The 15,652-nt window shown below is 42.7% G+C and overlaps 1 protein-coding gene and 1 long non-coding RNA gene across 2 annotated transcripts in view; both read right to left on the bottom strand.

Annotated features, from left to right (window-relative positions):
* The window catches only part of LOC142142578 (uncharacterized), a 76,370-nt gene extending 74,809 nt beyond the window's left edge, over window positions 1-1,561 (bottom strand). Inside the window, exon 1 of the long non-coding RNA XR_012689222.1 lies at window positions 1,547-1,561. This is a non-coding gene — a long non-coding RNA (uncharacterized LOC142142578). The remainder of the gene's footprint in view (window positions 1-1,546) is intronic.
* LOC142143311 (uncharacterized) overlaps window positions 1-15,652 on the bottom strand; it is a 1,060,202-nt gene that overhangs the window by 340,835 nt on the left and 703,715 nt on the right. The window lies entirely within an intron of this gene.

The raw sequence follows: 15,652 nt of genomic DNA, 5'->3' as shown, positions 1-15,652 counted from the left end.
TGTACGTGCAGGCACACATTCATCTTGGTATACAAATGTATTCACAATTCACACCTCAGCAATGAAAGGTTTTAGCATAGTCCAGCAATCTTATCTCTTCTAGACAGGCAGTGAATTCGTTTAGAGCAATAAGGACATCACTATTACATTTTTAGATTTAATATACATAATGTACAATCCTTACAGGTGATTTAAAACAACTAAGATGACATGACACACATAACAATCAAAACAGTTTAAAATAGAGGGATTAAATTCATAGTATAACGTACAGATAAGTGGTATATTCTGGCCCAGAGAAATTGGCGTGAAGATGGACAGCTTATCAATAATGATTGATTTCCCAAAAGACTGACAAATTTCCCCTTCACAACACAGGTTTTTAAGTCAAATGAAATGGGACGACCTTTACAGGGGCAGTGATGATGCTAATAGGGGGGGGCAGGAATGTCTCCTGGGTGTCACTATACTTTGGTCAAAAATATTCCAAAAGTTTTGACCTTTGGTAACTCTTAACAAATATATCCCAGAGACTTAACTCCCCCTTCAATAAACCAGTCATAATCTCCAGCACATTTAGTGTACCACAAACAGTACCACAAAGAGCGGGTAAATAGGGAATGGCGTGTGAGAGAATAGCTGATGAGCAGGGGGTGACAAGCTGGTGTGCAGGGATGACTTGTGAGGAAAGCTTGTGTATAGGCGGGTGATGGAAAGAAAAGCTGGTGCACAGGGTGTGATATTTTAAAGAAATGTTGGTGCAAAAGGATGACAAGTGAAAATAAAGCTGGTGTGCACGGAGGTTACATGTGAAAGTAAAGCTGATAACAATATGGTGTCATGTGAAAAAAAAGCTGGTGCACTTGGTGGTGGCATGTGGGCATGTGGGCATGTGGGCATGTGGTCATGTGGGCATGGGATCACATAGCTGGTGGACAGTGGGATATGTATGAGAAAAAGACATGCACTGTTAATGGAGGGTACTAGTTTTAGAGGAAATATTATTTTATCAAAATGGTAGTGAATTGGTGGAATAGGCATCTAACAGAGGTGGTAGTGGCTAATATACACAATAGAACAATAGAAACATGTTTGGTTATTAGGGATTGAGAAAAAAAGTGGAAGCTAAATGGACCAAGTGGTTCTTATCTGCTGCAAAATTCTAGGTTTATAAATGTGAGATTATAAATATTTTCACTTTACAAAAAGCTATGAAATTCCATAGACATAAAACCTTACGGTTTAACATGTCCAATTAAGGTTTCTTACACTTATACACAATTTAAAATTTTAAAAAACTATTAAAACTTTTTCACTCAGACTCCAAAAAGCAATTAAATTGTGACAACTAAGGCTTCTGCCTTAATGGACGTGTTCCTTGCGCAATACAGACATGGTATGTCATCACATCCTGTGGTTAGATGCAGATTCAGCACTATCATGGCATCAGATTGCTGTCACTCACACAATACAGACATGGTGTCATCACATCCTGCGGTTATCTGCAGATTCAGCACTATCATGGAGGGAGATTGCTGTCACTCACACAATACAGACATGGTATGTCATCACATCCTGTGGTTAGCTGCAGATTCAGCACTATCATGGAGTCAGATTGCTGTCACTCACACAATACAGACATGGTGTCATCACATCCTGCGGTTAGCTGCAGATTCAGCACTATCATGGAGTGATATTTGTCACTCACCGGACCGTGAGTGCCTCTGCGCTGGTGCGTGGCTCCCTAGCCTTCCTGCCGGCACCTATCCTGAACCGCGGCCGTCCGCCATCCTGATGGTCTGCGCATGCGCAGCTCCCAAGAACTCTTGTGACTGTTGCTTTTAATCTAAATTGGTTGATCAGGCAACTCCCTATTTAAGGCACCTGTGCTCATTACCTCATTGCCTGATCTTGGAGTCTCATTCCCTGTGAGTCTCTGAAGGTGTCTCCTGTGTTCTACTAGTGTCCGCAGATTCCTGCTGATTCCTGATTTACTCATCGCTGGTTTCCATACCCGCTACTGTCTCCTGTGTACTACTAGTGTCTCCAGTTCCTGTGGATTCCCTGTGCTACTCATCGCTGGTTTCCATATCTGCTTCAGTCTTCTGTGTCCTGCCTGTGTCCTCAGCTGGACTCTGATTACCGGATCTACTCACCTGTGGTTCCTACACTCGTCTCTGCCGTCCAGCGTCTCTGCAGTTCCTGCATCTCCCTGTGGACAGACTGTTCTACTGAATAGCGGTATGCCTATCTGTTATTGACTTTCTACGTTTACTCTGCATATCCGCAAGGACAAGTTTCCACTATCAGCAGCGGTATCCATACCCGCTATAGACTGTTATTGTTACGCTGCTTACCTGTTTGGAATTAACCGTACTACTCAGTCGTTAAATGCATAATTGTGATTGACTATCCATTATTGGCCTGCATATCTGTACTGAGCAAGTCTCTACCAAGCAGCATCACACATACCGTTATATAAACTTTGCGGGATACGCTGCATACCTATTGGGATCAAGTTCCTCTGTGCTCTCAGTGTCTGCATCCTATTATCTTTGTATGCTTCCACTCATCGATACCTGTACACATCCTCACCTATTAAGCAGTGGTACAACTTGCTATACGCAGACCACTGACTTCCCCGCTACCTACCTGCACCTGGACAAGTCTTCTCACCATAAGCAGTGGTACAACTTGCTATACGCAGACCACTGACTTCCCCGCTACCTACCTGCACCTGGACAAGTCTTCTCACCATAAGCAGTCGTACAACTTGCTGTATGCAGACCACTGACTTCCCCGCTACCTACCTGCACCTAGACAAGTCTCCTCACCATAAGCAGTGGTACAACTTGCTGTACGCAGACCACTGACTTCCCTGCTACCTCCCTGCATCTACTCACGTCCATCCTGATCTCCGTGTTCAAATCTGCCTTTCCACTATATCAGCTAGTCGCTGATTCATTGACCAAAGATTGCTGCAAGTCACTGACTTTCCTATTATTTATTGGCATTCTCTCTCCATCTGCTGTGATATATGTTCCGCTAGTCACCCTGCTACCAGAGGACTGTTGTGTGAACTTCACTACTCTGGTAAGCCCAGTCATCTGGTGAATTCCTGGGCAAGACTCCTAGTGCCCGTGACAGTAAGATCAGGCCATCACAGACCCAGGATCGGAACCAACAGCTAAAGAGATGCTGCAGTATCTGGTCACCCGAATCGAACAACAAGATGTTCGCCAACAACAGTTGTTGCAATATTGTCAGGCTTTAGCCTCCCAAGGAACCCCTGTGCAAAGTGTAGCAGCAACCGTTGATCTTCCAGTATCTCTATCTCCTTCCCCAGTGCCATCCCAGGTGTCCATCGCTTCCACGCTACACCTGCCTACTCCTTCTAAATATGATGGAGATCCCAAAACCTGTAGGGGCTTTCTTAATCAATGCTCCGTTCATTTTGAACTTCAACCTCATAACTTCTCTACTCATCGTTCCAAAGTGGCCTACCTCATCTCTTTGTTTTCCGGACAGGCTCTCGCATGGGCCTCCCCTCTGTGGGAAAGAAATGATCTTTTATTGCAAGATAGTGCCATTTTTATTTCTACGTTTCGAAGTATTTTTGACGAACCTGGTCGTGTTAACTCTGCAGCTTCCAGTATCCTCCGACTACGCCAAGGATCTCGGACTGTAGCTCAGTATGTCATTCAATTTCGGATACTTGCCTCTGAATTTCAGTGGAACATTGAGGCATTGATCGCCGCCTTCTGGCAGGGGCTTTCCGATAAAATTAAAGACGCACTGACCTCTCAAGAATTACCCTCATTCTTGGATGATTTGATTTCCCTTTGCCATCGTGTAGACATGAGATTTCGTGAGAGAGATTCCGAGAGATTAACTTCCTGCAAAGCGCCTCTTCGCTCAGTATCTCAAATTCGTCATTCTCCACCTCCAGTAAAACCTATGGAGGTAGGTCGCTCTAAACTAACATCAGAGGAGAGAGAACGAAGAGTGAAAAATAGACTCTGTATCTATTGTGCTGACTCTACTCACATGCTGAACTCATGTCCTAGGAAGTCAGGAAATGCCAGGCCCTAACCAGTTCTGGAGAGGTAAGGTTAGGGTCCCTGGAGTCCTCTCCATGTTCTACGAATGTGAAAGTTTATGCTTTTGATGTCACCGTTTCCATTACTACCAAATCCTTTGTCTCTCAAGCACTTATAGATTCTGGAGCTGCTGGAAATTTTATCTCTAGTTCCCTAGTGAATCAATGGTCTCTACCAGTGATTTCCTTAAAGGTTCCCATTGCCGTTACTGCTATTGATGGATCACGTATAATTAATGGTCTCATTACTCAGAGTACGTCTCCACTGACTCTTCAAATTGGAGCCTTACACCAAGAAAAAATTTCTTTACTGATCCTTCCTGTTACTACCAGTCCCATAGTACTAGGCCTTCCATGGCTTCAACTTCATTCCCCTCAGATTGACTGGAACACTCCTCAAGTCACTTCCTGGGGTCCCGAATGTCGTCATCGTTGTCTCTCTCAAGTTGTTCCACTCAAAATACAGCAGTCGTCCATTTCACCGTGTCCACCGGGCCTCCCTCCACAGTATGCTTCCTTTGCGGATGTATTCGATAAGGTTCAGTCAGAACACCTTCCTCCTCATCGGGCATAGGATTGTCCGATTGACTTACAAACTGGCAAGAGTCCTCCTAGAGGCCGTGTGTATCCACTTTCATTACCTGAGACTCAAGCAACATCTGAGTATATTAAGGAGAACCTCCAGCGAGGATTTATCCGACCTTCTACCTCTCCCACTGGAGCGGGGTTCTTTTTCGTAAAGAAGAAAGATGGATCATTACGTCCCTGTATAGATTTTCGTGGACTGAATGCCATTACCATCAAAAATCGGTACCCTATTCCGTTAATTACTGAACTTTTCGATCGCATTAAGGGAGCCCGGATCTTTACCAAGTTGGATCTTCGAGATGCCTATAATTTAATCCGGATCAAGTCCGGAGACGAATGGAAGACAGCTTTTAACACCAGGGATGGCCATTATGAATATCTAGTTATGCCCTTTGGGTTGTGTAACGCCCCCGCTGTCTTCCAGGGTTTCGTGAATGAGATCTTCCGGGACTTGCTGTATGTCTGTGTCCTCGTCTATCTGGACAACATATTAATTTTTTCCCAGGATCTGCCCACTCATCATCAACATGTGGCAGAGGTCCTTTCCAAACTCCGAAGAAATTCTTTATTTTGCAAACTAGAGAAATGTTCATTCGAGTTATCCCAGATTCCATTCCTGGGATACATTGTGTCCGGAGTCGGTCTTAAGATGGATCCAGAAAAGGTGAATGCTGTATTACGTTGGCCCCAGCCAACTACTCTCCGAGCAATCCAACGCTTTTTAGGATTTGCGAATTATTACAGACGCTTCATTCAAGGTTTTTCGTCCATTGCTTCTCCTATAGTGGCCCTGACCCGCAAGGGGGCTAACACTAAACAATGGTCCTCCGAGGCCCTTCAAGCTTTTCAGTCTCTCAAAGAGTCCTTCTCTTCCGCTCCTGTTCTTCGACAGCCTGATGTGACGCTTCCCTTCTTCCTAGAGGTAGACGCCTCTAATGTTGGCTTAGGGGCCATATTATCCCAAAGATCGGAGCAACAAAAATTCCATCCTTGTGCCTTTTATTCCCGAGGTCTTCTACCCGGGGAGAGGAATTATACCATCGGAGACAAGGAGTTGTTGGCTATAAAAGCAGCATTAGAGGAATGGAGATATCTACTGGAGGGAGCTGGTCATCCTGTAACCATTTTTACGGATCACAAAAACCTGTCATATCTACAGTCAGCTCAATGTTTCAATCCCCGTCAAGCAAGATGGTCTCTTTTCTTGTCCAGTTTTGAACTTATTATAACCTTCAAACCGGCTGCCAAAAATAAAAAAGCAGACTCCCTGTCTCGGGCATTCGTGACGTCCTCAGACGTTGAAGATGGTCCTAACCATTCTATATTAGATCCCAAGTGTGTGTCTCTGGCCACTTCGTCCACCAAGGTGCTACCATTTGGGAGAACCCTCGTGCCTCCATCTCTTAGAGGGAAAATATTGTCTTGGTTCCATTCTTCACGTTTTTCTGGACATTCGGGTGAACGCAAGAACTTAGAAATCCTTTCTCAAAGCTACTGGTGGCCCTCTATGAGGAAAGATGTCAAAGACTTTGTGGCCGCTTGTCAGCTGTGTTCCCAGTTTAAAACTCCCCGCAGAACACCAGCGGGATTACTACAACCACTACCCATTCCTTCCAAACCTTGGACCCATATTAGTATGGACTTTGTCACCAATCTTTCTCCAAGTAAAAAGTGTAATACCATCTGGGTAGTGGTGGATCGATTTTTGAAAATGGCACATTTCGTTCCTTTGACCGGTTTACATTCTTCATCTACTCTGGCTGATCATTTCATCAAAGAGATTTTCCGAATTCATGGATGTCCTTCTGAGATTGTTTCCGATAGGGGAGTGCAATTCGTTTCCAGATTCTGGCGAGCCCTTTGTAAGACCTTGGGTATTCGGTTATCACTTTCATCTTCCTACCATCCTCAATCAAACGGACAGACCGAGAGAGTCAATCAAGATCTTGAAACTTTCATTAGGATGTTCTCCTCAGCCAACCAAGACAACTGGGTAGATTTACTCCCATGGGCTGAATTTGCCCATAACAACATGTATCACGAGTCATCTTCAAGAAGTCCATTCTTTGTGGTTTACGGTCACCATCCGTCTTTCCCGGAATTTCCTGCCCTCCCTCCCACCCAAGTTCCTGCTGTGGAGACTGTTTGTCAGACCTTCAAAGATATCTGGTCTCAGGTCAAAACCTGTTTAAAAAAGACATCTGCCAGATACAAGTCCTTTGCGGATAAAAAGAGGCGGGCTATTCCACCACTAAAGATTGGAGATCGTGTATGGCTTTCTACCAAAAATATTCGCTTGAAGGTTCCATCTATGAAGTTTGCTCCTCGTTTCATTGGTCCATATAGGATCATTCAAGTGATAAATCCAGTCTGCTTCAAGCTTCTATTACCTAAGAACCTTCGTATCTCCAACGCCTTCCATGTGTCATTACTCAAGCCTCTTATCATCAACCGTTTCTCTGTTCCTCCTTCAGCACCTCGGCCAGTTCAAGTTCATCAAGAGGAGGAGTTTGAGATCACTCATATACTAGACGCAAAAATTTCGCGAGGAGTTCTTCGTTTCCTTGTGCACTGGAAGGGCTTTGGTCCAGAGGAGCGTTCCTGGATCCGGGCTGATGATCTCAATGCCCCAGCTCTCCTGAAAAAATTATATTCCCAGAATCCGGGCAAACCCGGCTTCTTGTGTTCTGTGCCCACCTTTAAAAGGGGGGGTACTGTCACTCATCGAACCGTGAGTGCCTCTGCGCTGGTGCGTGGCTCCCTAGCCTTTCTGCCGGCACCTATCCTGAACCGCGGCCGTCCGCCATCCTTATGGTCTGCGCATGCGCAGCTCCCAAGAACTCTTGTGACTGTTGCTTTTAATCTAATTTGCTTGATCAGGCATCTCCCTATTTAAGGCACCTGTGCTCATTACCTCATTGCCTGATCTTGGAGTCTCATTCCCTGTGAGTCTCTGAAGGTGTCTCCTGTGTTCTACTAGTGTCTTCAGTTTCCTGCTGATTCCTGATTTACTCATCGCTGGTTTCCATACCCGCTACTGTCTTCTGTGTACTACTAGTGTCTTCAGTTCCTGTGGATTCCCTGTGCTACTCATCGCTGGTTTCCATACCTGCTTCAGTCTTCTGTTTCCTGCCTGTGTCCTCAGCTGGACTCTGGACTCACCTGTGGTTCCTACACTCGTCTCTGCCGTCCAGCGTCTCTGCAGTTCCTGCATTTCCCTGTGGACAGACTGTTCTACTGAATAGCGGTATGCCTATCTGTTATTGACTTTCTACGTTTACTCTGCATATCCGCTAGGACAAGTTTCCACTATCAGCAGCGGTATCCATACCCGCTATAGACTGTTATTGTTACGCTGCATAACTGTTTGGAATTAACCGTACTACTCAGTCGTTAGATGCATAATTGTGATTGACTATCCATTATTTGCCTGCATATCTGTACTGAGCAAGTCTCTACCAAGCAGCGCCACACATACCGTTATATAGACTTTGTTGGATACGCTGCATACCTATTGGGATCAAGTTCCTCTGTGCTCTCAGTGTCTGCATCCTATTATCTTTGCATGCTTCCACTCATCGACACCTGTACACATCCTCACCTATTAAGCAGTGGTACAACTTGCTATACGCAGACCACTGACTTCCCTGCTACCTACCTGCACCTGGACAAGTCTTCTCACCATAAGCAGTGGTACAACTTGCTATACGCAGACCACTGACTTCCCCGCTACCTACCTGCACCTGGACAAGTCTTCTCACCATAAGCAGTGGTACAACTTGCTGTACGCAGACCACTGACTTCCCCGCTACCTACCTGCACCTGGACAAGTCTCCTCACCATAAGCAGTGGTACAACTTGCTGTATGCAGACCACTGACTTCCCTGCTACCTCCCTGCATCTACTCACGTCCATCCTAAATTTCCATGTTCAAATCTGCCTTTCCACTATATCAGCTAGTCGCTGATTCATTGACCAAAGATTGCTGCAAGTCACTGACTTTCCTATTATTTATTGGCATTCTCTCTCCATCTGCTGTGATATATGTTCCGCTAGTCACCCCGCTACCAGAGGACCGTTGTGTGAACTTCACTACTCTGGTAAGCCCAGTCATCTGGTGAATTCCTGGGCAAAACTCCTAGTGCCCATGACAATATTGTTGTCACTCTCACAATACAGACATGGTATGTCATCACATCCTGTGGTTAGCTGCAGATTCAGCACTATCATGTAGTGAGATTGTTGTCACTCACACAATACAGACATGGTATGTCATCACATCGTGTGGTTAGCTGCAGATTCAGCACTATCATGTAGTGAGATTGCTGTCACTGACATAATGGTGGAGCTGCTAATTCACAGATTTGTGTGATCACAGGAATACACACATACAGTACTATTACATTTTCTTAGTTTACCTTAATCATAGTTTAGGGCCTCAGTGTCTTAGAACGAGACAGTAGAGCAATTTAATAAAAAAAAAAAAAAATTCAAACTACTAAATAGAAATATATTTCAAATACATTTAATTGGTGTTGAAGCTTCTGCTTAGTTTGGTTTTCAGTGAGCAATGTTTGTAATTACATTTCGTTATAAGGCCTAAGCTGACTTTTACCAACAATGCAAGGATACATAAAATCCAACAAGACTTTACCAGGAAATATTTTGCTCAGTAGTGTAAACCGAACCCACAGAGAATGCTAGAACAAAGCTGCAAGATGTATATAAATAAAATTAAAATAAGTTCCTAAAGCAAAAGTAAAATAAAATCTAGCTAAGCATAATGTAACCAGTCTGGACAAAATACACAGCATGGGGGCTTAGTGGTTAGCACTTCTGCCTCACAGCACTGGGATCATGAGTTCAATTCCTGACCATAGACGTATCTGTGTGGAGTTTGTATGTTCTCCCTGTGTTTGCGTGGGTTTCCTCCCACAAGGGGATTTAGACTATAAGCTCCATTGGAACAGGGAATGATGTGAGTGCATTCTCTGTACAGCGCTGCAGTATTATTATTTATCATTAATTTTTCATAAATAAATGAGGATGACAGGGACATAGTGTTTCTGAAATGAATTTAGTGTGGTTTCATTATTTTGTAGATTAATGAAAGATGTGCACTCATCCTCTTTATATGTGTGTTACCCCGGTATTGAACAACACTTACCAATAGGATCTCTGCATTGCATGTGAGAGGCGTAGTTACAGCACTTCTGATTCCCCTTACAATCCCAGTCACTTCTACATGCCAGATTAGGGTCTCCTTTACATTCTTTTAGCGTCTGGGTATTCGGACACTGGCCTGGCTTTGTCCCTAGACAGACAGATAGAAAGATTTCTCATTACATATTGGTTATATTTCGAGGGTAATTCTTTTATATAGAGAGAAGGAAATGTATAAAGCAGTAATAATTTTTTAGTTTTATAGAACCTTAAACATTTCAGTAATGTTTTACCTCAATGTGTTTATACACCAATCAGCCACAACAACAACAAGTGAAGTGAACAAGAATGATTATCTCTCTACAATGGTACCTGTCCAGCGGTGAGATATATTAGATAGAATATTAATGGCCAATCTTTGAAGTTGATGTGACAGAAGCAAGAAAATGGGCAAGCGTAAGGATCTGAATGACTTTAGCAAGGACCAAATTGTTATGGTTAGACGACTGGGTCACAGCATCTCTAAAATGACAGGCCTTTTGGAGTGTTCCCAGTATACAATGGTTAGTATCTACCAAAAGCGGTCCAAGGAAGGGCAACTGGTGAACTGGCAACAGGGACATGGGTGCCCAAGATTCATTGATGCATATGGGGAGCGAAGGCCAGCTTGTCTTGTCCAGTTCCACAGAAGAGCTACTATTGTACAAATTGCTGAAAAAGTTAAGGCTGGGTATGATAGAAAGGTATCAGAACACACAGAGCGCGTATGGCGCTGCTTAGACTCAGACTGGTCAGATTGCCCATGCTGACTCCTGTCCACCACCGAAATCGCCAACAATGGACACATGAACACCCATACTGGACCATGGAGAAATGGAAGAAGGAGGTCTGTTCTGATGTATCACGTCGTCTTTTTCATCTGTGGACAGAGTCTGCATAGTTTACCTGGGGAAGAGATGGCACCAAGATGTACTATGGGAAGAAGACAAGCCAGCTGAGGCAGTGTGATGCTCTGGGCAATGTTCTGCTGGGAATCATTGGGTCCTGACATTCATATGGATGTTACCTTGACACCTATCACCTATCTAAACATTGTTGCAGACCATGTACACCCCTTCATGGCAACAGTATTCCCTGATGGCAGTGGCCTCTTTCAGCAGGAATATGTGCACGAGAAAAATGAAAAAAATTGTTCAGGAATGGTCTGAGGAACACGACAAACAGTTCAAGGTGTTGATTTGGCCTTCAAATTCCCCAGATCTCAATCTGATCGAGCATCTGTGGAATGTTCTGGAAAAACAAGTCCGAGCCATGGAAGCCCCACCTCACCGCTTACAGGACTTTAAGGATCTGCTGCTAACGTCTTGGTGCCAGATACCGCAGGACACCTTCAGAGGTCTTGTGGATTTCATGCCTCTATGGGTCAAAGTTCTTTTAGCGGCACAAGGGGGACCTACATAATAGTAGGCAGGTGGTTTTAATGTTGTCACTGATTGGTATATATTAAAGTAATGATTAGAAGAATAAAACTTAGGTGAATCAGTCTGTGGAAAAAGAACCATTACAAATGTTTTTACAAAATAATAATTGAGATTAATTTATGAATAGTGATTTTAATCAATAAAGGACTGTTAGGAAATCTCCGTTTTCTATCAAAGTTATCATAACATATAATTCCATGGTAGTGTAGCCAGCAATTTGTGTTACAGCATCATATAAAATGCAGATGCTTTGAAAAAGTTTGGTTCCCAATGAAACGCGTCAGTTGCTAGTGAAGTGTAAAGCTCATCAAGTAGCTTGGGAAGATCTGATCTGTCTTAATTTATATTTTGGGACCAAGACCTAAATGGACGTATAAAGTGCAAACAGAATCTGTCTATTTGTCCGAAGTGGAGAAGCTATTCATACACTGATCATTGGGGTTTAATATCACAAATTAGGAGGAATTTCTATTCTATTGTACACTGGAGCTATTATTATACACAGTGGGACTGTTAGGCCGGACAGGGTGATATTGTTCACTGGAGCTATTAGACTGCACAGTGGGATTATTAAGATGGATGTTGGGCATATTATATTGTACACTGGAGCTATTCAGGCCCGGCGCTCCCATTAGGCAAGGTTAGGCACTTGCCTAGGGCACCGGGCTCTGGAGGGCGCCACAGAATTCTTAAAGACTTTAAAACTGTGCGGCGACCGCTGACCATACCTGTCACGGCCGCCGCACAGCATTCAGATGCACGGGGGGGGGGGGAGAGGCTATTTTGACCCCTCAACTCGTAAATTTAGCCTTTACTACCCCTCCCACGGGGGGAAGGGGGGATGATGGAAGTTAACTGACTTGACTATTCTAATTTTTTTGTCAAATAATGTCAGTATACCAAATTTCAGGTCAATTGGATGAGTCCTTTCTAAGAAAATAGTTTTTTCCACACACACACACACACACACACACACACACTAACGCACACCTCTACACATGTGTGTTCATGAGGTAAAATTACCTCACGAAAATGAGTTTGAGCCCTACCAAATTTCAGCCCTTTTTGAATTTTTTTTCTCACACACACTAAGAATTTAGTAGGTCAGTGTATAACTCCGCCCAGCAGGTGGCGCTGCAACTTGTTGTTGTTTTTTCCACACACACACAGACAGACAGACGCCACTAAGCATTTATATATTAGATGTTGGAGCTATTAGACTGAACAGCAGGACTATTAGGCTGGATATTGGGGTATTATTTTGTACACTGGAACTATTAGACTGCACAGTGGGACTATTAGGCTTGGTGTTGGGGTATTATATTATATACTGGAGCTATTATTATAAACGGTGGGATTATTAGGGTGGACAGTGGGATATTATATTATATACTGGAGCTATCAGACTGCACAGTAGGACTATTACACTGGAAAATGAGAACGTTTTTCTGCCAATTATGTTGATTGTATTAGATTTTAAATGATAATTTTATAAAAATAATTTTACCTATTTATTTTATCTATTAATGTATATTATTTTATGTAATCTATTCATTCATATTATATTAAAATGAGACATCTATGGATCTATTTCTAAATTAAATTGAAAGTTATGTTCTCACAATATAACATGTGTACTCTTCATGTTATCACTTCCATGTGCTGTTATATTTACTCCAGAGGAGAGAGGAGCGAAATTTGAAAAACTGATCAGAGAAATGTTTCCTTCATTCTGCATTTCACACGTTCTGACACTTTTCCCACATAAGGGTCTTGGAGCCTGATTCATATTGGAACATAATTCATGTTTTTGAAAATCAGGACATCCGTATTCAATACAATCTGATCTTAGACCACGCTCCCATCTGAGTATAAGTACGCACTGGCTATACGGGACAAACAGAACAGACTGCAGCATACGTAGATAATATAAAGTCCCATCAGAACGCATGGGGAAAGAAATACACTAACAAATCTTAACACTATTATCATTAATTAAAGTAAAATTGCATATTTTATTTTTTTACATGAAATACATAAGTCAGAATGTTCTTAACGCCTGTTGTACATAAAATGCATTTTTACAGTTCTCTTTATTGCAGATACATGTTCTGGCATACATACATGTAGCCATCACTATAAGTCAGTACTTACACCTGCCCTGTAGCTGGTACACGTGATACAACTAAAAACATGTATCTCAGAGATGCTCCGAGCTTGAATAGGACAAATGTGTGCGCTCAGCCTCGGCTGTATATTGTCCATCCGCCCCTTCCCATCCCTGTTCTGCCATTCAAATCATAGGCTGTCGGAAATGTCATTTGCATTTGTAATATAACTAACATATAAGTGGAATATTCTGGCCAAGGGAAATTGGCGTGAGGATAGACAGCTTATCAATAGGCTCAGGCTCAGTTCCCGAGAACCGAACACACCCGAATTTAGCAGATCCGAGTACCGAGCTGAGCCGGCTCGGGACTTTCCCACGCCCTCGGAATTGGAAACGAGGCAAACTGTCATTGTTACATCTGTGGATCTCGCAAGTTTTGAATTATTTAAGTACCACCCTCAACGGCGATCTAGCGCCATTTCACAGAGGGACACAGAAGGGGTAGCACAGTTCTTGGCAGTCTCCAGTGCAGTTGGGCAGTGTCATAGGTAGAAAAGAAAGAGGAGGAGTAGCAGTGTTCTTCAAAGTCCCCAGTGATATTCAGGAGAGCTCCATTGCTAATTGTCATTGCTGAAATAGAAATAATAGGGCTGGCAGGCTTGGTCTTCTAAATCTGCAGTCACATTGTACTGTGTTATCAAAATGGATTCACAGCAGTATACAGAAGGCCAGGAGCACCAAGCAGCTGCTGGCACCAGTCATGATGATAGTAATCTATCTACGTCATTTGCAAAAAGTCTATGTTAAAGTGCATAGTGTTTTTAAGTCAGGGAAACAAAAATGTAAAAATACATTTTTTACCTTGGTCAAGAAAAAAGACCTGTAATCCAGGCAAAGTTATTTGCAAAATAAAATAAAATTGCCACCATGCCACTCTACACACATAGTGGCAAGGAAAGAATGACGCCTTCGCCTTTCTCTATGAGTGCTAGTTCTGCAATAGTCACTGAGGCATCTTCTTGTAAAGTCAGTCATGACCAAGAAAGACCTTGTCATTCAGACTACAAAAGTGGTGTCCAAATACTTTTATGTGTAAAAGCCGAGCTGGAAGAAAACAGTAAGGCATTAGAGGAAAATGTAAGTTCAGATTCAGAAATAACACAAATCCCTGAGGAGAGTCTATCCACGAGTGCTGTATGTAATCCTGACCTTTCTGATAGTGTACCCATGAAGAAGGCCCCTTTCAGTATTTCTGCAGATGTATGTATGAACAGCCCAAGTGTAGCCAGTGATACACAAATTGAGGATGCCAATTTGGAATTGCAACAGGATGAGTGGGATATTTGTGTAGCTGACGAGGGCGCTAATGAGGATGTTGATAAGGATGCTGTTGTTTGGGAAAGTCCTGCACCAGTGGAAGCAGTTCTTGCATGTAATAAGAAGAAGGCCATTGTCATGTCTGGGCATAATACCAAAAAATACACCTCTCATGTGTGGAATTATTTTTGCCAAAATACTGACAACAGTTGTCTAGCCATTTGTAGCGTTTCTAAAGCCGCAGTCAGTAGAGGTAGGGACTTTAACCATCTTCGAATTGCATGCATGTTACGCCATTTGAAGCGAGTTCATGGCAAGCTGTTTGGAAAATTGGAAACTTATGCTAAAAAAATAACAACTACCAGTCCAGCATCAGCTAGGTCCTTTCTCTCAGCTAGATCCCGACACCTGTGATCATAATATGGTCTCATTTGAAATTAGTTTCCAGAAGCAATGGTATAAGGGATCAAATAGGACTTTAAACTTTATAAATGCAAATTTTAATATGCTAAAGGAGTCTATAAAGTGTATAGACTAGGACAAAGTTTTTGAAGGAAAAAATATGGAAGAAAAGTGGGCTGTCTTTAAAGTGTTGTTGGAAACATACACGTATAATTTCATTCCTATGGGAAATAAATGTAAAAGTCTAAAACAATGTGGCTAAATAATAAGGTAAGGGAAGAAATGCAAAGGAAGTAGCGTGCATTGAAATTGTTTAAGTCTGAAGGGTCTGAGGAGTCCTTCCGTAGGTACAAGGACTGTATTAAAACATGTAAAAAGGAAATTAGATTGGCTAAATTAAAAAATGAAAAAACAAGTTGCAAAAGAAAGTAAGACAAACCCAAAAAGTATATTAATGGCAAAAGAATTAGAAAAGATAATATAGGACCCCTA

Source organism: Mixophyes fleayi, chromosome 3 (assembly GCF_038048845.1).
Source record: "Mixophyes fleayi isolate aMixFle1 chromosome 3, aMixFle1.hap1, whole genome shotgun sequence".
Taxonomy (NCBI): Eukaryota; Metazoa; Chordata; class Amphibia; order Anura; family Limnodynastidae; genus Mixophyes; species Mixophyes fleayi.
This window is presented reverse-complemented; position numbering and strand designations above follow the sequence as displayed.